Raw genomic sequence first — 10,104 nt, 5'->3', positions numbered from 1 at the left:
AGCATCCACAGTCTGTGGTTCCCTCAGGTGGTCAGGGAGCGGCGGAGCAGAAAGCCCAGTCTCCCATAGTTCGTAGCTTTGTCCTCGGAGGTTAGCCTGTCCGGAGCGGAGGTGTCATGTGGAGGATTTGGGGGTGAGTAGTTCTTTGAGGTAGAGGGGGGCATTTCCATGGAGGCACTGGTGGGTTAGTAGGGAGACTTTGTATTCAATCCTGAGTGGAACAGGAAGCCAGTGAAGGTATTTGAAAATTGGTGTGATGTGGTTATATTTCCGCACTTTCATCAGGATCCTAGCAGCACTATTTTGTATGTATTGCAGCTTCTGGATGTTCTTGCTGGGGATCCCGACAAGAAGTGCGTTGCTGTAGTCTAGCCTAATTTTCTTCAACTAAACAGCTCCAAAACCGAAGCCATTCTGGTCGGCACCCCACATCATTTTTTATTTTTTTATTTTTTTTTAATAATGTCCTTCGCAGCTTCTCAGGCAAATCATACAGTAGATGTAGATGCCCATATCGGCTGTTCAGATTTACTTGACAAAAGAGAAGTGCAGGATACTTCTCTTGTTGCCTTATTTGTATTTTGACTTTATTAAATGTATTTATATTATCATTTGGTGCAGCCGGGTCGGCACCCCACATCAGACTCAGTCATACACCATCACCAGCATCACCTTCTCCGGCCACGACATTCACCTCTCATCCTCAGTCACTAATCTGGGTGTTAGAATGGACCCTCGCCTGACCTTATAATAAATTACCCATTTTTTGTAAAAAAAAAAACATTTTTACTGTCCCTTCTCCCAGTTGTTTTGGACTGAAGTTTCATTTATTCTGTTTAGTATTTACCATACAATTTTTGAGAGGAAAAAATAAATGGTTATATTTTACATTGTAATGTTAATCAAGAGTTGTAGAATTTTAAAGGTAAATTTGTTGTTTGTGTTATTCTGAACTAAAAAAATTTACAACTCCCACCTTCTAAAACAAATTGTAAAAACGACCACTATCAAATAAAATATAAATGTATAGCCTGATAGTTTCATCTAATTTTATTGTATTGTTATTCCTTGTACATGTCATGATTCTTATTTTATTTTTGTATTTTTTATTTTATTATATTTTGTGTGTATGTTATTTGTTACTCCTTAATGTTTATGTGTTACCTTTTGTTATTATATGGAAACACTATTATTATTGGAATTCTTAAATATCTGTAATCCACTGTTATTAAAATAAAGTTTTTTGGAGGAAAAAGATTGCGTTTATAAAAGGGGCGTTTCTTTCTCAAATCGTCATAATGATCGGGCCTAACACTTCCAGGTTGAATATGATTGGCAAAATGTATTTTAGGGTTTGTCTGCTTTGATTTGTCATAGTTTGTTGGCACTCGGCCTTCATGAGAGTCCAAATAACACCATTGGTCAACTGAAAATAAACAATATGGTTTGCAGTGATGCAAAACAGGCTGCAAATCATTGTTCTCAATTTTACAAACAAACATACAATAGTCAATACCGTGAAAGTGATGCTGTTTCGTTGATGGATGCCTTAACTGAAACTAAATCAATCAGCACAGCTGACCAAGAATTCTGTGACCGTCCAATCTGTCTCAAGGATGTAGTGGAATCAATTAATAGCTTAAAATATAACAAATCTCCTGGAGTGGATGGTATTACATCTGAATTCTATCAAATATTTTCAGAGGAGCTAGCTCCCTTTTTACGAGAAGTATTCTGTGAAAGTATTGATAAAGGTGTCCTTCCTCCAACTTTAACACAAGGCCTCATTACCCTCACACCAAACCAAACAAAGATTTGCTTTTCATTGATAATTGGCGTCCAATTCGCCTTCTAAATAATGACTATAAGATTGTAGCTATTACTTTTGCTAAACGTTTAAAACTGGTTCTGGGTGACATAATTGACGAGACACAGTCAGGATTTATGAGAGGGAGGCACATATGGAATTATATCAGGCTTGTACTTGACATACTGGATTACCCAGAGGTCATTAATGATGAAGGCTTCCCTCTTTTCTTGGACTTCTACAAAGCCTTTGATTCGATCGAACATGGATTTATCTTCAAGACACTTGACAAATTTGGCTTCGGCACTTTTTTCCGCAAAACAATCAAGACTTTGTACTGCAATGGTAATAGCTCAATAAAGTTAAAAACTGGTACATGTGGGATACGGCAAAGTTGTCCTAGTTCTCCATATCTATTTACATCATATCTATCTATTACCGTACATTTGTAAGACTATTGACAAAATACTTGTTGACTTTATTTGGAAAAACATAATTCATTGTATTACGAAATCCGTTCTAATGAACAATTATAGTAAGGGTGGTCTAAACTTTCTCAATTTTACTACACTAAACACCTTCAAGATTAAATGGATAAGACGCTGTTTCAAAGATCCTACCTCAATTTGGAACTTCATTTCTCATCTTGTATTTTCTAACCTTGGAGGCCTAAAATTTTTGTTATTGTGTAACTACGATATTGATAGGATTCCTGTTTCTCTTTCAAACTTCCACAAACAGGCCCTCTGGCATGGTCTCTTCTCTATAAGCACACTTTATCACCAACAAAATACTTATTTTGGAACAACGGAGATATATGTTAGAAAAGGAAATCCCTTTTCCTCAACAATTGGTTATTTTTGGTGAGTCGGCTCTTCAATAAGGAAGGTCAACTTTTTAATTACCACCTAATTGTTATCTGTTCATATAAAAACTAGTCATTTAAAAAGGGACCTCCATATTAGAGAGAGAAATAACTATCAGCCAACTGACACAACACTCTTTTTGAAGGACTCTTCTCAAATTCCTCTTGCCTTGGACGTGATTTGTGTTTTCTCTTTGGCTTCTGGTCTCCATTTGAATGTGAATAAGTGAGAACTAATGGCTGTGAACAGATGTGAAATGCTGTTTATAGGTAAAATTCCAATTAAGGAGAGTATTAATTACCTAGGGAAAATTGTTTCTGTAAATCAGAGTTCTCGATCGGTTTTGAACTTTTACTCCAATTGTAGAAAAAAACAAGAAAAGGTTTAACCAATGGCTGCAGAGAGATTTATCCTTAAAAGGCAGAACATTACTCTCCAAAGCAGAAGGTATCTCTTGGCTTACATATGCGACTATTTCTTTAGAAGTAACCCAAATAATTTGTAAGACTATTGACAAAATACTTGTTGACTTTATTTGGAAAAACATAATTCATTGTATTACGAAATCTGTTCTAATGAACAATTACAGTAAGGGTGGTCTAGATTTTCTCAATTTTACTACACTAAACAACACCTTCAAGATTAATTGGATAAGACACTATTTGAAAGACCCTACCTCAGGGGTCGGCAACCCAAAATGTTGAAAGAGCCATATTGGACCAAAAATACAAAAACAAATCTGTCTGGAGCCGCAAAAAATTAAAAGCCATATCACATACAGATAGTGTACGTGTCATGAGATATACATTGAATTAAGAGGACTTAAAGGAAACTAAATGACCTCAAATATACCTACTAATGAGGCATAATGATGCAATATGTACATATAGCTAGCCTAAATAGCATGTTAGCATCGGTTAGCTTGCAGTCATGCAGTGACCAAATATGTCTGATTAGCACTCCACACAAGTCAATAACATCAACAAAACTCACCTTTCATGCACAACCTTAAAAGTTTGGTGGACAAAATGAGACAGAAAAAGAAGTGGCATAAAACACGTCCTAGAAAGTCGGAGATAGTTATACATGTATACAAACTAGGGTGAGTTCAAGGACCGCCACAATTAGTAGGACAAAACGGCTCTCACCAAATACTCGAATCAGTGAAGCATGTTTAATATAAACAGTGTGATTTATAACAATTAGGGAGGTTTGTGTCATGTTTTTCCTCCTACAGAAAACCATTTTAAAACCAAAAATATATTTTTTTCCCCTCATCTTTTTCCATTTTTCATACATTTTTTAAAAAGCTCCCGAGAGCCACTAGGGCGGCGCTAAAGAGCCGCATGCGGCTCTAGAGCCGCGGGTTGCCGACCCCTGCCCTACCTCAATTTGGAACTTCATTTCTCATCATGTATTTTCTAATCTTGCATGGAGGCCTAAAATTGCTGTTATTGTGTAACTGCAACATTGATAGAATTCCGGTTTCTCTTTCAAACTTCCACAAACAGGCCCTTCTGGCATGGTCTCTTCTCTATAAGCACACTTTATCACCAACAAAATACTTCTTTTGGAACAACAGAGATATGTGTTAGAAAAGGAAATCACTTTTCCTCAACAATTGGTTATTTTTGGTGAGTCGGCTCTTCAATAAGGAAGGTAAACTTTTTATTTAATCATTTCTCAACCATTTTAAGGTCCCTGTGACTCCCAAACAATTCCCCATTGTATTTGATGCCATTCCAACAGGTGTTATGTTGTACAGGGGTTATTCATTTCCTCTTTCTGCTGTAACAAATGTGAAAGATCCACTTGACACTCTTGTGGGGAAACTCTGTTTTAATCAGAAAATTAACAGAAAAATCAGCAGTTTATTCCAAAACGATTATGTGTCTGTCTCCTATGTAATTGTGTTCTGGATTAACCCTTGTGTAATGTTCATATTGTTGTTACTCGGCCAGCGTTTGTGGGTCTGATGGACCCGTTGTATTTTGTGGCTTTTAATGCCTCACAATCAAACACTTTTATGTTAAAATACTGAACAGATTTTTAACATCTGTTCAGTAGTTCAGTATCATGTTCCTACCTTCTTCCGATATCCGGTCAAGTCAGTTTGCATCATGGGAAAACATACTTGCCAACCCTCCCGTTTTTAGCGGGAGAATCCCGGTATTCAGCGCCTCTCCCGACAACCTCCCGGCAGAGATTTTCTCCCGACAAACTCCCGGTATTCAGCCGGAGCCGGAGGCCACGCCCCCTCCAGCTCAATGCGGACCTGAGACTGAGTGGGGACAGCCTGTTCTCACGTCCGCTTTCCCACAATATAAACAGCTTGCCTAACGAATTCAAACGAATGGAAAGAAGAATTTCAGTTCATCCAGGACAGTTCGAAGGGGAAAGTGTATGTTGCCTGTAAATATGTAGAACAGACTTCTCCATTGAACACGGTGGCCGAAATGATATACTCATCATGAACGGAGAAGTTAAACAGGACAATACTGCCATCTAATTTCATACATATATATATATATATATATATATATATATATATATATATATATATATATATATATATATATATATATATATATATATATATATATATATATATATATATATATATATATATATATGAAATACCCGAGATGCTGAATTCTAGCTGTAAATAACCACGCCCCCCGCCCCCCGACCCCCGACCCCCACCCCCCGACCAAGCCCCCCCTACTCCCCACCTCCCGATATTGGAGGTCTCAAGGTTGGCAAGTATGTGGGAAAACACTCCTCGCAGTAAGCTGCATCATAGTCCACGCCATGACAGAATGTCGCCAGCAAAAAGTTTTCCCGCAAACGACATGGAGGAAGGAAGGTGGGAGGCGTTAAGTGCCATGGAGGATCGGGATCTTATGTGGGGTCCTAGCGGCAAAATGATCCTGATCAGCTCCGTGTGGCCCGAGGAAGTTGTCGCGTCACCCCAGTGCCGGAACAGTCGGCGAAGACGAAAGCCCTCAGGAAAGGCTTCTCCGAGCGGACAGGATGCGTCGTTCCCGCAAGCTCCTCCTCCTCCGGGTGGAAACAGGCTGCTGCCAGCCCGGCTGCTCCAGGATGACGTCACGCCGCCGCCTGCGGATGACGTCACGGACCAGGATTTTTTTTTTTCTTCTGAACCTTTTTTTTGTCATCCGCCCCCAACAAAAGACTCTATCTCCAAGATAAGACAGTATCAGAACATGTTTTTGAAGATCAGATCCTGGCAATCCAAGCCACCCAAGTTTCATGCTCCGCCACCCAAGACTCAAGCCCCGCCCACATCACAGAATTGTTCTTTTTTTCCTCCCACTCAACTTCAGGGTCCACGACGCCAAGTGGAAACACTTTTATGTTAAAATACTGAACAGATGTTTACCTTATCCCAATAAACATCTGTTCAGTATTTTAACATAAAAGTGTTTGATTGTGAGGCATTAAAAGCCACAAAATGCAACAGGTCCATCAGACCCACAAACCCTGGCTGAGTAACAACAATATGAACGTTGCACGGAAAATTTCTCTGCCAGTTTCTGCATCCCACAGGGATTCTTCTTTTGTGTTTCTGCACCTGCGGTTCCCACACAAGGTTGCAACATTGTTTGTCAACACTGTCTGCTCTCATTTTCTCGCACATTTGACCCTCTGATGTTCTGTGTACCTACACTCTGTACTCCTCCTGTCTAGGCCTGCTGTGTGTGTGTGTGTGTGTGTGTGTGTGTGTGTGTGTGTGTGTGTGTGTGTGTGTGTGTGTGTGTGTGTGTGTGTGTGTGTGTGTGTGTGTGTGTGTGTGTGTGTGTGTGTGGTACACAGAACATCAATTTCCACACTTCTATTAGCCCCGGGTCCAGTGGACACAGACATCTAGAAATGTGTCGGGGGGGTGTATGGTGTGTGGTCATTAAATATGTACCGTATTTTTTGGACTATAAGTCGCAGTTTTTTTCATAGTTTGGCCGGGGGTGCGACTTATACTCAGGAGCGACTTATGTGTGAAATTATTAACACATTACCGTAAAATATCAAATAATATTATTTAGCTCATTCACGTAAGAGACTAGACGTGTAAGATTTCATGGGATTTAGCGATTAGGAGTGACAGATTGTTTGGTAAACATATAGCATGTTCTATATGTTATAGTTATTTGAATGACTCTTACCATAATATGTTACGTTAACATTCCAGGCACGTTCTCAGTTGGTTATTTATGCCTCATATAACGTACACTTATTCAGCCTGTTGTTCACTATTCTTTATTTATTTTAAATTGCCTTTCAAATGTCTATTCTTGGTGTTGGGTTTTATCAAATACATTTCCCCAAAAAATGCGACTTATACTCCAGTGCGACTTATATATGTTTTTTTCCTTCTTTATTATGCATTTTCGGCCGGTGCGACTTATACTTTCGAAAAATACAGTATTCTGATATATGTTCTTCACAGAAAATGAGCCAAAGTCAGTGAGTCTCAGTTTGAAAAAGTAATTAATTGTATCGTTTTTCTTTTAATAAAAAATGAAAACGGGTCCCACAGACCCGAACACCACACAAGGGTGAAGGACGTCTGCTGGGTGAAAACATGGTCTCTTCCTACTTACGAACAAAGTCAAAGAGATTTCTTTCAAAATCATTCATGGTTATTACCCTGTAAAGACTGTGATGGTTAGATACAAGAAGGACATTGATGTGAGCTGCACCTTATGCACCATGCATCCAGAGACTGTTTACCACCTCTTTTGGACTTGTGAAAGCGCTCGATCACTACGGCAAGGCATCTGTCTTTTCATCTTGGACAATATTCATGACAAATTTGTGCTCAGTGGCTATTTGGATTTACACAGTATGAGAAAAAAATGTAAAAATGATTTTACCTCTGCAGCCTCAGTATACTATTGGATAAGTTTTATATTCATAAATGTAAGTTTCTCAATACCCAACCTGTTTTTTGTGCCTTTAAAAAACAGCTTGAACTTTACTTTAAAACACTATCAACCTCTAGCAACCAAAAAGCTGTGAAAACTATGATGCTATGCTCCAAATTTAAACTATTTACAGAACTTGTGTGAGCCTATAACTACATATACAGTACAGACCCAAAGTTAGGACACACCTTCTCCTCGTTCAATGCATTTTCTTTATTTTCACGACTATTTACATCAGGGGTGTCCAAAGTGTGGCCCGGGGGCCATTCGCGGCCCGCAGCTAATTGTTTACCAGCCCGCCACACATTCTGCAAAAAATTGCAAAATTGATTGTAGTGCAAAAATTAAAAAAAAAAAATTAAAAAAGTGGAATGAGGTGAAATCTAACGAGAAAAAGTTGCAATATTGACACAAAGCTGCCATGCAGGCTGTTTTTTTTTCTTTTGTCTTTCTTTATTTATCTTTTTTTTGCCATTGCTCAAAAAACAAGACAAAAAATCTATGTTATAATGAATTATTGACCTATTAAAGACTCCAATTACTTCAAAAATGTCACTTTAAAATGTTTTATGTGGAAAAAATATTGCATATATTGTGTGGTTGCCATATAAAAACATCAAAGTTTTCTTTGACAAAAGAGTATAAAAACAAACAAAATAATAGTTCAAACGTAAAATCGACAGATATATCTGAAGTTGATCTCGTAACGTAAGTGTTGAAAGTTAAAAAAAAAAATAATAAAAATGTATCACTTTATGAGTGGGGGACCTTTTGGATCCCAAATATATTTAGTGGGATTTTTATTAACATTTTCACTGTGATTACTCAAAAATATTAAATAATTAAAATCAACGGTGTCCTGCATTATTGATCTTTTAGAGCTCTAATGACTAAATACTGCATATTTCCAGTTTTACTATAAAAAACATAGTTGTCTTTGACAGAAAAGGCATAAAATAAATAAAACCTTTTTTTTTTTTTTTTTTTACTTTTTATCAACCTGAAGTTGATATAAAGATTTACTATAAGCGTTAAATAAAAAATGATATTAATAATTTTACTTATTTTTTACGTTTTAATGACTGAGACCCTTTATGGTCCCCGGGAGCCCTAAAGGTTAAAAAAAAAAAAATCCATATATTTTGTTATGGTTTGAAAATGAAAAATATCAAAATGGCCCCCGCGTGCTTAAATTTTTCCGTGTGCGGCCCTCAGTGTAAAAAGTTTGGACACCCCTGATTCTGATTTACATTGTAGATTGTCACTGAAGGCATCAGAACTATGAATGAACACATGTGGAGTTATGTACTTAACAAAAAAAAAGGTGAAATAACTGAAAACATGTTTTGTATTCTAGTTTCTTCAAAATAGCCACCCTTTGCTCTGATTACTGCTTTGCACACTCTTGGCATTCTCTTGATGAACATGTTTTCAGTTATTTCACCTTTTTTTGTTAAGTACACAACTCCACATGTGTTCATTCATAGTTAATTATTGTTACAGTGTAATACTTATTGTTACCTGTGGTAATGCCACTATGATACAACATCTGTATTATAATCTTTGAACAAAGTAAGAGTGAAACTCACATGAATAATCACTGAATGGAGAACTGGGGGTGGGATTAAATAAATTATCTTCTTCCCACTCCCTTTCAGGCAAAACTGGACAATCATGCATTACATACTATACATTACCTTTTGCACTATATTAATTTATATTATTATGTGTTGTGAAATTTGTACTTTTTTTCATGTCATTGCCTGAAATAAATAAATAAATGAAATGAAAAAAAATGAATGAATAGTTTTGATGCCTTCAGTGACAATCTACAATGTAAATATTCATTTAAAAAAAACAAAAAGAAAACGCATTGACTGAGAAGGTGTGTCCTAACTTTTGGCCTGTACTCTATATATTTTACATTCTGCTATAATTACTTTATTGATTAAACAACCCTCTGGCGCTGTATTGTACTGTTTTTGTTTTAATGTTTATGTTTGTGAATGTGGAACTTTATAAATAAATGTACAAACCCCGTTTCCATATGAGTTGGGAAATTGTGTTAGATGTAAATATAAACGGAATACAATTATTTGCAAATCCTTTTCAACCCATATTCAATTGAATGCACTACAAAGACAACATATTTGATGTTCAAACTCATAAACTTATTTTTTTTTTTGCAAATAATAATTAACTTAGAATTTCATGGCTGCAACACGTGCCAAAGTAGTTGGGAAATGGCATGTTCACCACTGTGTTACATGGCCTTTCCTTTTAACAACACTCAGTAAACATTTGGGAACTGAGGAGACACATTTTTGAAGCTTCTCAGGTGGAATTCTTTCCCATTCTTGCTTGATGTACAGCTTAAGTTGTTCAACAGTCCGGGGGTCTCCCTTGTGCTATTTTAGGCTTCATAATGCGCCACACATTTTCAATGGGAGACAGGTCTGGACTACAAGCAGGCCAGTCTAGTACC

The sequence above is a fragment of the Entelurus aequoreus genome, linkage group LG20 (genome assembly GCF_033978785.1).
Source record: "Entelurus aequoreus isolate RoL-2023_Sb linkage group LG20, RoL_Eaeq_v1.1, whole genome shotgun sequence".
Taxonomy (NCBI): domain Eukaryota; kingdom Metazoa; phylum Chordata; class Actinopteri; order Syngnathiformes; family Syngnathidae; genus Entelurus; species Entelurus aequoreus.
The sequence above is the reverse complement of the archived record's forward strand: the minus strand, read 5'-3'. Positions refer to the sequence as shown.